Source organism: Mustela nivalis (genome assembly GCF_964662115.1).
Source record: "Mustela nivalis genome assembly, chromosome: 7".
In the NCBI taxonomy this organism is placed as follows: domain Eukaryota; kingdom Metazoa; phylum Chordata; class Mammalia; order Carnivora; family Mustelidae; genus Mustela; species Mustela nivalis.
In genome coordinates this window covers 29,102,645-29,120,307 of record NC_139026.1, presented here as the reverse complement: position 1 = coordinate 29,120,307, position 17,663 = coordinate 29,102,645, and the positions used below count along the sequence as shown (strand labels likewise).

Sequence of the window (17,663 nt, the reverse complement as noted above, 5' to 3'; positions counted from 1 at the left end):
ATTTTACTGTATGTGAATCACTCCTTAATAGGGCTATAACATTTTTTTTTTTAATTATGAAAGAAAAAAATAGGACAAATACACTACAGAGGAGTTCTGAACTCACATATAGGACTTTCAGACTAGAGAGTTCACTGCAGGGTGATCAAACTAGGACTTTTTTTTTTTTTCCAGGACAAACTCCTCACACAAACACAGAGCCAATGCCAGAATCTTTAAGTTTCCCCCAACCCCCAGAGCTGGTCAGGATCCTCAGAGAAGACACTTCAACTCTGGCCAGCAGCCTAAAAGCTAAGAGAAGGCAGGCAGCCGGGAATCTTAACATAAATATGTAAACTCAACACGTTCTCAAATTTTAGTATGCTTTTGGTAGGGAGCAGACTTAAATGTCACTTATGTTCCATTTCTTTAACTGGAAGTCTTAGATAAATACATTTATTGAACTAGGTAATTTTTCATGAATGAAACACAGCATATCACAGATGAAACATCAAATTTTGATAAACAGGTTAAAAGACAAAATTAGAAGGCAAATCTGAAAGAATAAAGAATTAAATGGCTGAAAATTTGGGGCAGGGTGGGAAGAAAGATCTACAACAGCCATAAAAAATTTTTAAGTCGAAACTTTCAAAAAAATAAAAATAAAACTCCTTGACCTTGTATTTTGCACTTTTGGGGAAGGTAACAAAGAAACCCAGTGATTTACGCAAGGTCACCTGGCTTTTTACTGGTGAAAGTAAAATTCCAATTTAAATATGGAGAAATCTAAATAGAACATCCCAGAGTAAAAACCCAAATCAGAAATTTTAGCTCCAATCACACATACCAAAAGACACATAGGCTCAAGGTGCCTGGGTGGCTCAGGTCATGATCCCAGGGTTCTGGGATCCAGCCCACATCAAGCCCTCTGCTCAGTGGGGAGTCTGCTTCTCCCTCTCCTTCTGCCCTCCCCCTCCCTCTACTGCTCTTGTGCTCTCTCTTAAATAAATGAATAAAATCTTAAAAAAAAAAAAAAAAAAGACACACAGGCTCTAAGACACGTGGGTGTTTCTAGCAAAAGGAGTGAGGCAACAAGAGGTCCAAGAGGCAAAAGTAGATGCGGTTGGTTCCAGCATCCAATTACATATAAAAATATAGCAGAGTTTGACCCCAAAGGCAGGAGAACTGACATTTTACCCTGAATCCACTCTGCAAACAGGGAAGGGCTGTCTGCTTGATGTTCGTTTTTCAGAGACCAGATATTCAGAGTTGGATGCTAGCGGATCTCCTTTTCCTAGACTTTGCCTCATCTCTTTCCCATGTCACTGATTGACCCTCCTTGTATTCAGTCCTTTACCTGCATTGTTGCCCTCTTAACTCTACAGTTCTCCACAATGGTATCAGCAGTCGGGATTGTCTAAAGACCCGTGTTTGTGATTGGCTTTGTAAACAAAGAGTACTTCAAGCAGCACTCCCTTAATTTTAGGCTTCAGTAAGGAAGAATGATAGCAAAGAAACTGAAAGATTATTAGCAGGGCAGGATGAAGTATGTGCCAATGTCATCCACCTGTGTCCCCGTAGGAAAAGAGCATACCCTAGCCCATTTCAACTTTTCCTGGTTTCACTGATTTCTGCCTTCACAGATTTCATTTTTTGCTCCTCGTTTGCTTAGAAATTTAAGTATGATTACTACTGCCAGCTTAAAGCAGTCTTAAATTTCTTCTACAATAATCCCTTACCAACAATTAAGTCTACACAGTTTAAAAGGGTTGGAAGAACAGTCAACTGGAAAATGAACGAGCTTTAGAGAGCAACTTTTCTTAAGTGTTTTTTAATATAACAGCTTACATACTATCTATATCAATCAATTGCCTGAATGTCTGAAATTACGACTCATGTATTATAAGCATTTAACATAACTGATAAAGTCAAGTACAGGCTTTCCTTTCTTTCTTTCTTTCGTCCTTTTTTTTTTTTTTTTTTAAAGATTTTATGTATTTATTTGAGAGGGAAAGAGTGAAAGAGCGCATGCAGGGGAGCAGTAGAGGGAGAAAGCAGCAGGCTCCCCGCTGAGCAGGAGCGCCATCCTAGGACCCTGGAATCATGACCTGCTCTAGGAAGGCAGATGCTTAACCATCTGAGCCACCCAGGCGCCCTGAGGCTTTCCTTTCTTGACCTAAGAAAGGCAGTTAGAAGAATAACCATATTATACTGTGCTTTAAACTTTAACAGAGATCGTATATCTACCCTTCCTACAATGATCCCACACCAGGTCACGAGCAAACATTCATTCTCAGTTCATAGAAAAGGACTCTCTCAGAAAAATCAGAACCCTTGGCGAAAACACATTTAAGAACTTGGTCCCTACGGTATTTCTATCAATAAAGAGCAAAACAAGAATATCATAGTTTAAATTTTAAACCATAATATATGCTTCAAACTATGGTGTTTCACATCATGCAACAGGCTAACGGACTACAGATCCAACAAATACTTCGTTAAGAACCTCCATTCCAATGAAAGAAAAGATGTCAAAGAACTAACAGAAAAATGAAACTGGTCATCTTAAGATACAAATTTTACTTGTATAATGAATTTTAGCTAGTATAATGACTCATTACAATCAAAATAAAACCTGAGAGACAAATTAATTACTAAACTGAAATTAAGAAATCGAAGATTTCCTATACTACATTCTACTGTCCTTGCAACTTTCTATGGAAGACAGTTGTCTTCCAAAAGTAAAACAGGTTGTCCTATGAGTCCTCCTCAGTTAAAACTGCAAAGGTTAAAAAGACTTCAGAAACTCACCAAGAAAAATTCCTCAACATTATCTGCTTTACCTTAACAACGCAAGCCACATAAATACCCAAGTCCTTAACCAATAGGCCGAAAAACGCTGACTGGACATTTGCTAGATAAAGTTCTATGTATCCCAGACAGCCCATGTTCTTATCTCAACTCCTCTATATTATCTCCAAATGAAATTAATGACTACGACAAAAATGATTTATAATAAATGGAAGTGTATGACCCAGACTACACAGAGAAATTCAGACAAAAAAGTTAATGAGTGATGATGGAGAAAGGGAGACTAATGCTGAGTTTGAAGGATGCGCACACTTAGATAAACAAGATCAAGGGTCCCATCAGGTGAAAGGAAAAACATAATGAAGTCACAACAAAAGGAATGAGCAGAGTGGAAACACATGGCCAGATTCTATGACTGTCCCCCAGTGGACAGCAGTCAGCACTAAGTTACTAGCACTGCTCTTAACTCCAAGAAAGGTGATTAACAGTTTGACCTATGTGAATAGCACCCCCTGGAGGTGTGCAAAGTGCTAATCCCATTAAGTAATACAGAAAAGTGGTGATCCTATTAGGTAATATAGAAAAGTAACAGGTGGGATAATCCAGGAAAGGGGATTCTGTGAAACGGAACAAAGCATTAAACACATTTACACAGATGCCATCCATATTAACATATCAAAGGATGGGAGAAGAACCAAATGGGAAAACTGCAGAAACCAGCAATCTTGGATTTTAGTTTTGCCCCTCTTCCCTTAAAGAACCCCCCCCATTAATATTTCTTGAAGCCAGTGTTCTGAAAAACACTTTGGAAAATACTGAGCGATTTTATAAAAGGCCTTCAGAGCTAAGGTGCATGTTGATAAAGAGAAAAATGAAGAACCGTTAGAAGTTTTAGTGAAGAAAGGACAGCAGGAAAGCTATTTAAAAACAACAAAAAAAAGTTCTGGCACAAATATGAAAGATAGATTAAAGCAGCAGATCTGAGCGTTCTGAGAGTAAAAGACTGTTTAATTTCCTTCTGGGAGCAAATTCACTGAGTTAGTACAGTGAACAATAAATTCACACTGTAAATAATCGAGTTATTTAAAAAGCATCTTTTAAACAATCAAATCCTTTTTCAGATCTATTTCTCAGAAAGTACAACTTTTCCTTCTAAAGTTACCAGGTCTTTACAGTAGTCATAACAGCTTACAGTTAGGCAGTATAATCTCAGATTTCACAATGTAAGCAAGCACTGGTCCATTCAAAACTATCTTTATTCTTTCCCCCAGAGGCCCAGCTGACAATAATATTAATACAAAGCAGCTATTCCAGAGGTTGGGATACCATACTGTTGTAAGTTATTGCACTTAGAAGTACCAAGTAATATTTTCACCAAAGAGTTAACTAAAAACACGGCATACTGTTTAAAACAGTTAACACTATCCTAGGAAAAATTTATTAAAAAAAATGTTTCAAAAGAACACGGTGAAAAGTTTACCCATAGTGTATCTGGATTTCTCTGCCAGAAATCTTTATTAGTTTCGATTTCCATAGTCATTTGTAAATTATAACCCATGATGCCTAAATATATCTTAAAGCACAGCCAACAAGCCAAAGCTTTTGGAACAAACAACAAAAAAAATGTTCAACACAGTCTTTAAATGGATTTTCTTTGAAATTAATTTCATCATAAAATATATTTTAAATACAATAAAGGCTATTTACTACTGTGTTACAATGAAGCAGAAACAACTATTTTAGGACTTAAATAATCCACATGTGGCATATAGTATTAGATAAAACAGTTTAAAGTCAAACCAGTTTATATCAACTGGACCTCAGAGTAGATTGTTATATAAATTGTTATTTAGCATCTAAAATTTTTTAACAAATAGTAAAAGAGCAGTAACTTCTGTTTTAATGCTCAGAAGAATAAATTATCAATTAGTTTTATATCATTAATATTACTGAAAAATCATTAGACACTAACCTGCTCCTTTTGAAGAACAGCTGCCTATTAACTGAAATTGATAAGGACCACCACTTATCCACCAATTAATGGCTTTTTAGTCTGAAGGAACATCTAAAGTTTTTCCTTCTAACAAAATGTAAGAGCCAGACTAAAGCACAAATATTCAGTTCTCCACTGACATAGGATTCATTATTTTTACCAAAATAAGTCCCTATGTTCAAGTCACTTGGAAATGGCAGACATGGGGGCATGAAAACAAAAAGAGAAGAACATTCTTTAAGAGTTCACAAAGATTAATAAGTAACTTAACAAATAACCACAGACAGATCTTTTACAGGAAGACAGTGAACACAGATAACAGAAGTATTTTCAATTTACCAGGTTTACAATCGTCACAAAAACCACCAATCTCTAATCAAGCATGGGTACAAGAGTCAAAGCTATTTGAAAGCACTAACTCTGTACACAAAGTGAAATCTTTACATCTCTACCACATCATATAATTTTAACCTGGTCATAAATTGAAGATGGTTCTCCAAATGCAGCCTGCTGGGCCCCACCCCCAATCTGCTGAATCAGGACTGCAGGGGCAATGCCAGAGGTCGGCCCTGTCAGTCACTCCCCCAGGTGATCCTCAGGCCCACGGATGCTGGAGAACTACTACCTTCCTGGTGAGATTTATAGAAAGCTTTTGAATTTCAGGAACTAAAAATCTCCTCCTTTGGGAACTTTGTAAACTAAATGTCATTACAAATTAACATTTCAAAAAGATTTATGGAATACATATGTTTGGCAGAAAAACAAGTGCATTAAAAAAATTATAGCCGAAATTGAAAGAAGAAACTTTTAGTACAGGCCACTTTATTTTTGACACAAGATTTAAGACATCCCTAATCATTTCAAAGACCAAGAGGTCTTTGCAAACAAAATTCCTTACTTAAGATGATCCAATTCACAATATTAAAAATATAAGGTTTCATACGCATTCAAATTCATTTTACTCATCTGTTAATAAGTAAATCAGGGTATGAACTATTTCCATTATGCCAAATATAAGCAATAGATTATATTTACACAGTATAAACAAACCTGTCTGTATCTGAGTATTAAATTTACTCTGGTCAGAAACCCATTTTTCATAAACCTATGTAACTTTCACAAATGCACATAAAAACATGTACAGTGGAAAGAGCAATAGAATAAAAGCAAGAAGCCACCTAGAGTCCAGTTCTGGCTAATCTAAGTGCTAGCTATGTGACCTTAGGGCCTAGACAAATCCTTTTTACTAACCTGGGGTGGACCCAGTGGGGGTGGGGGGGAGTACAACTATCTTTTTACTCATCTCACAGGTCTACTGTTGTGAGACTCAAAGAGGCAGTATGTCACATATTCTGAAATATTGCAAAGAGCTTTATAAAACAAAAGCATTATTACTAAACAAGCAAAATTTGAGAGACACTGTCTTTAAGAGCCTGCTGTAAAACAGACTATTACAGAAACAACGAAGAACATAAAAATTATCTTTCAGATTCAACTACATATTAGGCATTATTGTGTATTCCGTAAATTACAAATAAATTACACATGAATTCATTTCAGTTACCTGACCAATGTCCCCATTTATAACAGACATATTTCATGCATAAAGACAGAAATGAAATTAGATGGGCCACCACCAATTGATAACTGTCAAAACTAGTCAATAAGTATACTATTCTCTCAATTTCCAAAATAAAAATTTTTAACAAAGCAACAGTGCATGTGTATGTTTATGTAAAACAACTGTAAAAGCTAAAAATTAATCTTTTGAAGTTTATCTTTAAAAAAGATAAACTTTTCTCATAACCACTGAATCATTTGCCTTCAATGTTAACCGCAGATTCTATATATTCTAAAATAAGCTACTCGTGGTGCCCTTTTATTTAATCACCTTACCTTCTACAAAATAATATTTCCTTCCAACTGGACAAGTAAGGTCTTAATCAAGGTGCAAAAATTTTAAAAAGTTTCTGCTTCCTGGTATTTTTACTCCTTTATTGTTTTGCTCATTCATTACAAAATTCAAGAATAAAAAAGTGAAAACAACCAATTTCAACTGCTTGTATATGTAACAAAGTACGAAAAAAGGGGGCAAACACTTTTGTTGTTGTTACTCCATAATAAACAGTTGTAATGGGCCATTCTTCTTAAAACCTGTTTAGCTATACACAACTCAGTTCCCATGATAAAAGACTGTTTCTTTCAAAATGAAGTTAAACATATCCGACAAAGGCATTTAGTAAAACTTAACCCACAAATCACAGTTTCTATCAAATCATGCAAAACTGTGTATAATTACTCTGCATACATCAACCTAACTGTTCAAATAATGTCCTTAACATGGGGCCATATTCCACAGACTGAAAAAGTATAAGCCACTCTTCATCTCAAGCAAATTTGTAATTCAATTTTAACTTAATACAACATCTATAACTTAATAGCTTATGCTTCATAGTGATCTATGAAGAAATCGTTAAGTGTTCAATTAAAACTTAAATGCAGATAGAAGGGCAATAATATCTTGTGGTCAGTAATGAAAATTGTATTTGGTAACTTGGAGAGCTAAAATTTTTGTGTCTTCATGCTACATCCGTAGTCACAATTATCAAAAAGTATCCTGTGCCTAAAGAGATAATGTACCTTAATTTTTTTATTTGGGAGAAAGAAGGACAGAAGGGAGCAAATGGGCAGGGAAGGAAATCTCACCAATTCAGCTGTCAGCTACAGCCTTTATTTTCTAAGGATTAAAGACTCCATTTATTTTTTGTATGAGACTGCATTTGAGAGGAGTCATATATAGAAACCACTTTTCCCAACATGGTCTTCAGTAACTCTGAATGTATGTACTCGCGCTGGAAGTCCTCAAATTTGTATCATTTAAAAACAAGCAATTATAAAACTCACAGGAAAGCCATAAAAGGCAGGCTGTTGGAAGATGAAAAACAAAAAATTTACTATAACCTTACTCAAGGTTAATAATTTTACAGATAGTTTGGATGTTTCCTGCAGAATCTGTTAATAGCACAAAAGCTCAAAAGAAACCGTAAAACCACATCACGCTGGTAGGTACCTGGATTTGGTGGTAATAGGTAGGTTTAAATATCTATTTACAATGCAGCTATTTCCTTATTTCTTTTCCTAAGTAGGTCCAGACTATCATTACTCCTATGATCATATAAGCACAAATCAAAACTAGTTTCTCAGCTCATCTCAGAATTCTACATTAAATCTCAAGCTTCAATTAAAAAACCAAAACTTCCCACATAACTGCAGGAATCCCTCACTAATGCAGAAAAACAGACAATTTTACCTTATGCGTCTAAATAGGGATGTCATAATGACAGCCGCTGCCATAAAAATCAAGAAGGCATACTCTGAATTTTCACCATTTTAATAAAAAAAAAATCACGAAATTTTAAATTAAAGGTGGCGCTCTGTCCTCAACTCACCCGATTGTGACTCACTTTTGCAGACTATATGGTAGGAAATAACAGTTACTTTTCAAAGATCTTTGCAGTTACACCCAAACCAAAATCAGGACAGAGTTCCACCCTTAATTACAGCAATTTAACTGCCTCATCCAAAGCAAGGTAGAAACTAAAACGCCCCCCCCTGAAATCATGGTTAAATAAGTCCATTTCACACACTAGTTTTTATAAAGATTCCTTGTAAGAAAAACGTTTCTATTTACTTCAAATTTGAACGCATCATGATGGAAAAGGAAAAAAAGGGGGGGGGCTGCCCAAACGAAACGCACAAGTACAAAAAGCAGATTCCCCTCCAATCCCTCTAATTCCCCCAATCCGCCTCTATCACACGCGAGGACAGGGATTCTGGGGAAGGCTGGAGGCAGGGCAGGCGGTGAAGGCCCTTTATTGACTCACGTGGGCCACCATCCAAAGGGTTACACACCCTCTGCTCGAGGACAGCCTCGTACAAAGCAGATCCTTAAAGTACTTCTTATTATAAAATACACCCACGTTGAGCAAGAGCTTTATTTTAAAATAAGATTGTCCCCAGGTGGGGGAGGTTAAACACAACAAAGGCTTCCATGTTGTAAGACAGTCCAGACATATGCATATACCTATACACATACGAAAAAAACACCCATATAACTAATTCATCATGAACAGCAATCGATACCAACCAACGAGCCATTAGATTATTAATAAACCCAGAAAGTAGCATGCATAACAGCCAAAGGTGACTGCTGGCTGCGCTCTAACCCCAGGGAAGGGTAAAAATACGTGTGTGGAATTGGGTCCAGCCCTCCCCAGATTCAGAGACACCCCCCCCCCCAGACGTCCCTCAGGACCCCCTGCCCCCTCCCCCGCGCTCGGCGCCCAGCACCGCTGCACCGCGCAGGATGCGAGCACTCCCAGCGCGGCGAGTCCCGCAGAAAATTGGTGAATGAAATGCGCACGGAGTCCAACCTAGCTAGTGACCGCGGCGCAGAACCAGGGGTCGCTAACTAGCTCACCACAAGATTCTCCAGCAGGATGGGATAAGGGAGCACACCCCCCGCCCCCGCAACTATAATGCGGTTCTTTCTACTGACCCTTTCCAAAGAGGGAGTGGAGGACGCACGGGTTTTTTGTTTTGTTTTGTTTTTATTTTTCCCTTTTCAACTAAGTCCAAAAATCTGAATCGGAAGGAGCCGTGAACATCTTGGGGGGGCCAGGCAGGAGACACCGGGAGAGAAGCGAGGCGGCTCTCGAACTCCCGCGGAATCACCGTCCAGTGTGACAACGCATCCATCAACCAGCCCCAGCGAGGGGCCGACGAGGGGCCCCCGCCCTCAGCCAGCGAAGGGCCAGTACGGCCGAAGTCGGGGATTAGAGGGTGACCCTCCCGGGGCGCGGGGAAAGAGTGCCGGGCACCGCTGCCCTCAAGGTCACCACACGCCGGGGCGGGGGCGGCCAGCAGCAGGATGGGCTATGGCGCGGCCGAGGCGGCTGAAAGAAGCCGAAGAGCAGCGGGTGTAGACTCGAAGCCCCACGGAGCCCCGTCCCTCGGGCTCTGGGCGGGGACTCCTGGCCGGACCGGGCGCTGAGGCGCACGCCGAGGAACCCGCTCACCTTTCTCGCAGGGCGGGCGCGGCAGGAGACAACCTGCGAGGGGCGCCCCGAACGCCCGCGCCAACTTCTCGGGACTGCGCCGCAGTCCGCTGAGCGCCCAGCGGTCAGGACCCCCGCCGCGACACCCAGACCTCAGCGTTCCGCCCGGCCTCCCCCGCAGGTGACCTGACCCGCCACCACCGCCGCGGGCGGGCGGCAGCCGCCACTCACCTCGCCCGGCAGCAGGAACCATTTTCCGAGGGGGGGGAGGTAGGGGAGGCTGCGGGAGGGTCGGGGGGGTGGGAGGGAGCGGTGGGGGGCAGCGGGAAGCACGGAGAATGGGGGCTCGGTCCTCTGCTCGTCCGCAGCCGACTCGCGGGGCTCGGGGCGCCACGCGGAGGTGCGGCTACACCTCGAGGATGAGGCGACCGCGGAGCCCAGAGGCTCGGCGTCCACCAGCCGGGGCTCCCTACTCACGCTGCACTGCGAGGAGGCGGCGGCGGAGGAGGCGGCGCCCAGCCCGGCCCCCGCCCAGAGCCCGGCAGCCGCCGAGTGGCCGCCCGCGTCCCCGCAGGACCCGCCTCCTCGGCTCCGCAGAGCCGCACACAGGGCGCGCCGCGCTCAGCACGGGCAGCTCCGCCAGCCTCACGCCGCCGTCCGCAACAGCAGCGGCGGGCGGGGTGCAGCCCGTTTCGTGAGCACCGCAGCCCGGTCCGCTCCGGGCGGGGCCGCGGCCACCCGAGGGCGGACGGCCGAGCACGAGGGAGATGCGCAAAGCTTCTGGGCAGGGGGCCCGTTTGCACCGGGTGGCCAGCAAGATTGCCGGGGCAGGCAGGGGGAGGTGAACGCTCACCCGTTCCGGTCTGGCGCTCCCTTCTTTCCACACCCACACGCCTCCCGCTCCACGCTGGCGGCGCAGCTGCTCCCGCTGCCACTGCCGCCGCCGCCGCCGCCGAAGCTCGCGCCGCCGCTGCTGCCGCCTTGGCTGGGCGCGGTCACGTGACGCAGCCCGCGGGGAGCCTGGGGGCGGGCAAGCGCGCGCGCGCGCGGAGGAAGCGCGGCTGGGACAGGGACTAGGACCCGAGCGCCGGGGAGAGGGCGTTTAAGGGGAGGACCCGGCGAGCGCGTCCCCGGCTGGCGAGCGCGCGACCGGCGATTAGAACTTGCCGCCCGGTCGGGAAAGGGTGTCCGGAGTGAGGGGCGGGGGACTCGCGGCTCCCCGCGCCCCTCCCTCTCTTCCTTCCCCGAGAGCCTCGGTTCGCCGCTGCCCCCGCCCTCTCCCGCTCGCTCCTTTCCTCCTGCTGCTGCCTGCGATTGGCTGAGGATCTCTGACGTCCGTGTTTCCATGACGTATGGGGCGGGGGAGGGGTGGCGGGGGAGGAGGGGGTGGCTTGGGCGCGCGGGGCGGTGACTCCGTCACTCACAGCTGCGATTTGGGCGCGGGTCCGCGAGGGGACCGCGAGTGTGGAGGCAGGACAGCAGTGACTGCCGCAGTCCCACGCGGGCACTCTTCACCTGAGGCCCCGCCGGAACCATCCTCAGGCCTGCGCCCCTCCAGAGCCTGGGAGCCGGGCCAGCGGGCGGGCGGGCGAGGGCGAGCGCCCCTGGCGAGGACAGGTTCAGGCTGACCCCGCGCCAGCGGACATTTGAGCGGCTCCTCGCCGCGTCTCTGCTCCACTGCGTACTGGACTCGCCGCCTGTCCCAGGTCGTGACGCACGCTCCGGACTACAGAAGTGCCTCAGCTTGCTCCCTTCTTGAGAAGGAGAGCCCCCCCACCCCGACGGGGGCGGGGCGCCCGTGTTCCCGTCCGTCGGGCCCGAGACACCGGGGATCCCCGCTGCAGCGCCCAAGGGGTTAACGCTGGCGTGCCTTCGGATCCGGGCTTAAAACCCCCATGTTTTCCTTTTGGGTTTGCTCTTTCTCCCTGTACCCTGCCGTTGGCTCTTTTAGTTCACTTTGTAGCATCTCGACACTGCACCCTTCTTTCGTGTGGGTGAGAAATGAAAAAACACGGGGTAGTGTGCGGGATTTAGAGGCTAAAAGGTAACCTCCTTTGCTCCAAACTAAGAGAGATTTTGCAAGTTAATAAAAAAGAAACTACCTGTAGAGACATCTACTTAGAAAATAAAATGGTTTTTCCTTCCTTCACAAACATGCACACATGGATGTAAAGATTCCTATCTTGCCTTCGACAGCGTGTCCCATCTTCCTTCAATCGCCTCTATTTGAATTAACCATCGACGCTCTTTCAGGAACCTTATTAGTGCAATTTTCATTATCGCTTAATCAAAACAAAAAGATAAAATCTGAAGAGTCTCCTCCCTTAACTCCAGGACTGGAAAATTTAATACTTGTAACGTCTTAAAAGCATACAGGCGATGCAAAAGACTTTCTTACGTGTGTGTTCACTCTCTGGTAGCATTTATTTTGAAATATTATAAAGGCTTAGAAACAAATACATAAGTTTCATAAGCAAAAATCTCCAGGTTTACCCTGTTAGAGATAGGGTTTTTTTCCATCAACTTATGTATCTTGCCAGTTTAGACATTATCTTTTGAGCTGTGCCCTCGACATGCAAAATTAGCACTTGGGCAAAATGACACAGTTCTTCCTTTCTTTAATCACTGTTAAAGAATTGGTTGGTGTGGTAGAATAGCCCTTCCTGACTCTATTTCAAGACTTCGTAACAGAAGAATAGATTAACTTTTCAAAACGGCTTAGAAAAATTTAAGAATCATTGGCTTTTGTCCAAAATTTCCTCCAAGGAAGTCGCAATAGAAAATTGAATTATGTATCCTACTTTAATCAAGAATTTGACAAAGTAATACATGAATCATCTGTACAGTACACTAGCAAAATGGATAATAGATTAAACTAGAATGTGTTCTTTTTGTGGGTTTGTTGCAATTCCAAATAATAAAATATATGCTTTTAAAGTGTTGTGGTCATGAAAAATTACTCAGCATCTTCATTTTAAGATGTGATTGCAATAGAGTTTTCATTTATGGAGATTATATACATATATATCCTAGAACATATTTATATGCATTTTAATGAAATGTGAGTCACACACACTGATATACTTTCACTGTCATAGTCAAGACGATTGTACTGTGTAATTTGGTTTTTATATTTTCATTCTTCAAATAGCAAAAGAGCCTGAAAACAATACAGAAATAACTGTACACATTACATAAGGAAATTCATTTTTATCTCCGAAAGGTTTATTACCGAGACCACCTTAGTGACATAATTCTCAAAGTAAAAATCAAAAAGATATTGCTTAATTAGCACTTCCTAAAATGGAACTAATTGAATTCAAAGATGCTTCTATATAAGATATAGCCATATTCTCTAATCTTGGACCTCACTTGTCCCATGGATTTCAACTGAACTAAAGATATATCAGTGCATGATAACAATAAAATAATGCAATTTTTGTTGAATACTTTTACAAAGTTCTTTTAATACACTTTGAATATCTGAATATCTTTTTTTTAGTTATAGTGCAAAATTTATAAAGGTATTTAAATCCTATGGCAAGTCACTATTTGGGATATTAACATTATTTGAAGATAGGCCATGTTTTCAAAATTGTATATTTTGCAAACTATTAAAGTATATTCCATTTAGTGGAGCAAATCTAAACTATTGATTATTTTCTGATATGTCAATTGACTCAACATGAATTAATTGTGTATAATTCATAGAGACGGTTTTCTAAAATCTTTAATGTAATTATGTGTAAAAAGAAACATTAAGATCTTTATCCCCAAGAATTCTGTCACAAGCATCTAGCAGTAGGACAAAATAAAGATTTACCAACAGCAGCATGTATTTAAAAGCACATAATTTCCCCATTTTATACATATATGAATGTATTAGTTCTGAGCATTGCAAAATGCTAAAGGGAATTGGCACATATAAAGAGGCAGGAAAGAAGAAATATTAAATGCTTCATAAAAAGTAGTTGTATTTCTCCAGTTTCCATTAACCTGGATCACCAGAGAGAGATGTCGAGAGAAACATTACTTAGCTGAAAACCACAGAGAACTGTTATCTATTAGTAACAAATTAATTACATTTGCTGAGTTAAATGAAGTATGACTTCGGGTAAGCCTAAAATGAGCATTTTCAAGTCGCATAATGGAAAATTTTTATAGGTGAAAAATGCAAAATGGTTAGTTGTCATCATTTGACAGGAGTTATTCAACACCCTGTACTCTTCTAGTTATAAGGCATTTTTTTCTACCCCAAATATTATATAATCTAGGTCATAGAGTGTGGTCCTAAATTTAAGTTCCCAAAGATCAAAAAAGGGAAAGCTCATACTTGAATGTTAAGGAGGTTTTCCTAAAAGAGGATTTAAACTTGACTTGTGCCACAAAAGACATATAGGATTTAAATTAATGCAAAAGAAGATGGGCAGGAGAAATGTCCAGAAAAGTACCTGGCAATTAACAAGTTCACCACATCCATTATATCCCTATCCTTTCATTAGCCATGAAACGTATATTTACTACCTTTGATATTCTTTACCTCCATACGAGGAGCTCATTTATTTTTCCATTAATAGTGATGAGTTACGGTGTATCACTGTGCCGTTGTGAGGTTTTGGTGAGATATTTATACAAAGCTCTTAACAGAATGCTTATGCATAGTCAGTGCCCAATAAATGTTGTCATTGGTACTCATAAGCATTCATTCTTTATCCCTTACTACTAAATAAAGGTACTGCAAATTAAACTGTACATTTTCACTTTACTTACGTCACTTTGATGAATAGGGGTTTATTATTCTCACATTAGAAGTCCAGAGGTAGGTGATGCTATGACGGATTCAGCTGCCCAACACAGCCATCAAGGATCCACGCTCACAAGTTTCTGCTCCACCATCCCTGGTATGGGCTTACCTCGCTATCGTTTTATGCTAACAGTAAGAAAATCAGCTGAATTTTTTCACATTCAGGGAGAATCTTACATTTTCCAGGTTTTTCAGTGCTTATATTTCTACAGTTTTTCATTGTTGCCCACCTTTTCTTGGACACTCTTGTTTTTCATGACTTTAGAATATGCAGAAGCATCACCTGTATGAGCTTAACAGTGCAGATCCCGGGGTCATACTGAGTTTCCGACTAAATCTGTTCAGGGTGGATCCAGTGAAAACACAGTTTGGACAGTTCCTTTAGGTAGTTTTGAAGCACCTTATCATCTTTTTCTCTCCATTGTTACAATGTTCTTTTGTTGTGTCCTTCATTAGTTCTTCCTTCTCTTTCCCTTGCTAGTTCCAATACTAAATTCCTATATTTGAGCATTTTTTTCTCTATCCTAACTTCTATAGAGCTCACCTATTTTCATGACTTCAGCCCCTTGAAGACAAGACCAGTGTCACTCATTCATTTATTCATTAGCCAGTAGTTGACCCTGACAAATGCTCTCTCAGCTTACTAAGGTAGGAAAACAAAGAAGATGTCTATTTAAGAGGCATTAGCACCAAGGTGATAGTTCATCTATCCATTTATACAAACTAACAGAACCAGGCACAGAGTTGGTGCTTAAGATAAAAATAGATTGACATGAATGAATGAGCAAGCGAACTATCACCTCTCCAACGATGAATTCTAAATTTATATCCACTGCCTTGCTCTTTTATTCCGGTGACTCCAGGGAACTTCTTTCAGTGTCATTTTTTTTTTTTTCTCTTACTGATAGAAATGTTGGAAAGAAGCCAATTTATCAGTCACCAAAAACCAAGCTACTGAAAGTCAATTTTCTGTTTTTTGACTTATGTATTTTTGATGGCAGAGAAAAGGAGGGCATGGGAGAGAAGATGAAAATGCTGGGGAGCGGGTGCAGAGGTCAGAGGAAGGTAGGATCTAAAGTGGATAGAGGGTATTTGCCTTGAAAATAAAAAGAACATCTCTTTCTCTGATGTAGAAGGAGGCATTAAAAAAAAAACTGTGAAGGAAAAGTAAAAATTGAAGTTTAGAGGAAAGATGACATAGGCATATAAATGGCATCCTAATATTTCTTATATAATAGTGCTTATGGTGATCAGCCAGAATGGAGTAAGGCTAAGGACTGGATTGTGAAGATTAAAGAAACTAAAGGATAAGCAAAGGATAGAGAAAAATGTTATCCGAGCCCCAAATAAATGTAGAGTATGATTTTACAGCAATTGAGGTTTGCATGATATTCTCTGGTGACTCAGGGTTGGGGGTTCCCATTGCAGTTATAGTTGTTAAGGATTCAAGAGAGTCTGGAACAGAGCTTCTCAGTAGGGATAGACATGGCATTGATACCCATGCTGAATTAGTTCTCTGGTGCTACCCTAACAAATACCACAGCCTGGTTGACTTAAACGACAAAAATTTGTCTTCTCACAGTGCTGAAGGCCAGAAGGCCAAGATCAAGGTACCTTAAGGATAGGTTTCTGGTGAGGCCTCCCTTCCTGACTTGTAGAAAGCCCCCTTCTTGCTGTGGTTTTATATCACCTTTCTTCTGTGTGTATACATGCAGAAAAAGATCTTTGGTATTTTCATCCTTTCCAAACAGTGACTCTAGTCCTATGGGATTAGAGCCCAAACTTAATATCTCATTTAACCTTCATTACCTCCCTAAATGCCTTCTCCAAATCCAATCACATTAGGGACTACAGCTCCAACAGAGGAATTAGGAAGTGGCACAAGTCAGTTCATAACACAGACTCATCTGGTAAACATTTTTTCAGAATCCACGTCTCAGGGTCCTTCCTCAGATCTACTGGATCAGATTTCCTGTGTTACACAACCCCACTCCACAAATGTGTGTGTACGTGTATGCATGGCAAGGGGTGGGTATAGCCAACCAATGCTGGGGGAAATACAGCCAACAATGTCAAAATACAGTACAAAAGAAGTACCAAAAAAAAATAAAAATAAAATAAAAGAATACCAAAAAGTACCAGAAAGAAGAAGAAGAAAAGCAGAACAAGCAGCAGCAGCAGCGAAACCTACAGTGCTTGGGAATACAGACCTCAAAGATAGAATAGCCAGTATATAATAAGCAGATGTCAGCCTATGGGGCTATTCAACCTGGAAATAAGTCATCAATGTTAGTGTGAAGTTTTAATGATAGAGGATGTGGCTAGACCTGAGTGAAGCAAGGAACTGGAATTGAACTCTGTGAAAAGCCAAAAATTCTGCCTTCTAGACAGTGATGTGCTAGTACCAGTTCCTACCATCAGCCTTGCTGGGCTTTTCCAAAAACTCCCACATGTACCTATAAGAGAGTGAGTGTTTGGACACCAGCCACGCTGAAGGCATCAACTGCCAAACAGGCTTGCAGTGGAGTCTAGCCAAGAAACAATATTTTGTCCTTTCTTTCTCCTCTTTACTCTCTGTCCTCAACAGTGAAAGAGCCATAGCTTGGAGAAGGGAGAGAAGAGGAGGAATAAAAATGCACAGAGCCATGGGGAGAGGGAAGTTACCGTAGACTCAGATGGAGATTCAACTCTGTAACGGTAGTGGGCTCCGTTTGTATAGTTGAAAGGTCCACAAAAGTTTTTAAAATCTGCTCCAGATATTATTAAGGAATATGTATGGGGGATTCATTAGATCACGGTTGAAATTAGTTCAAGAAAAATACCTCATTGAGTTGAGTTGAGGCCATAACTGCGTAGGTGGGCAAATGTCATAAGAAAAAGAATAATCAAGTGAGGGAGTTAAAAGAGAGAAAGCAATTTCAAATCATAATTAAATGAAATAAAAAGTAGCTTAGGTGGTTTTTAAGATATAGGACTGAGGTGACAGGTAAGAAGTTCTTTTGGGGTAGAGACAGGGATG

The 17,663-nt window shown here is 41.6% G+C and overlaps 1 protein-coding gene across 7 annotated transcripts in view; it reads right to left on the bottom strand.

The window, feature by feature from the left end:
- ATP2B1 (ATPase plasma membrane Ca2+ transporting 1) overlaps positions 1–10,844 on the bottom strand; it is a 121,147-nt gene extending 110,303 nt beyond the window's left edge. For 2 of the 7 annotated variants that reach the window (XM_082740367.1, XM_082740361.1), the window contains exon 1: positions 10,694–10,840. The gene's annotated coding sequence lies outside the window, so the exon portion shown is untranslated. Of the gene's footprint in view, positions 1–10,071; positions 10,365–10,693 lie in introns of those variants that run through there. The other 5 variants (XM_082740363.1, XM_082740366.1, XM_082740364.1 and 2 more) reach the window with 4 other exon arrangements.
- Between the last annotated feature and the right edge of the window lie 6,819 nt (positions 10,845–17,663).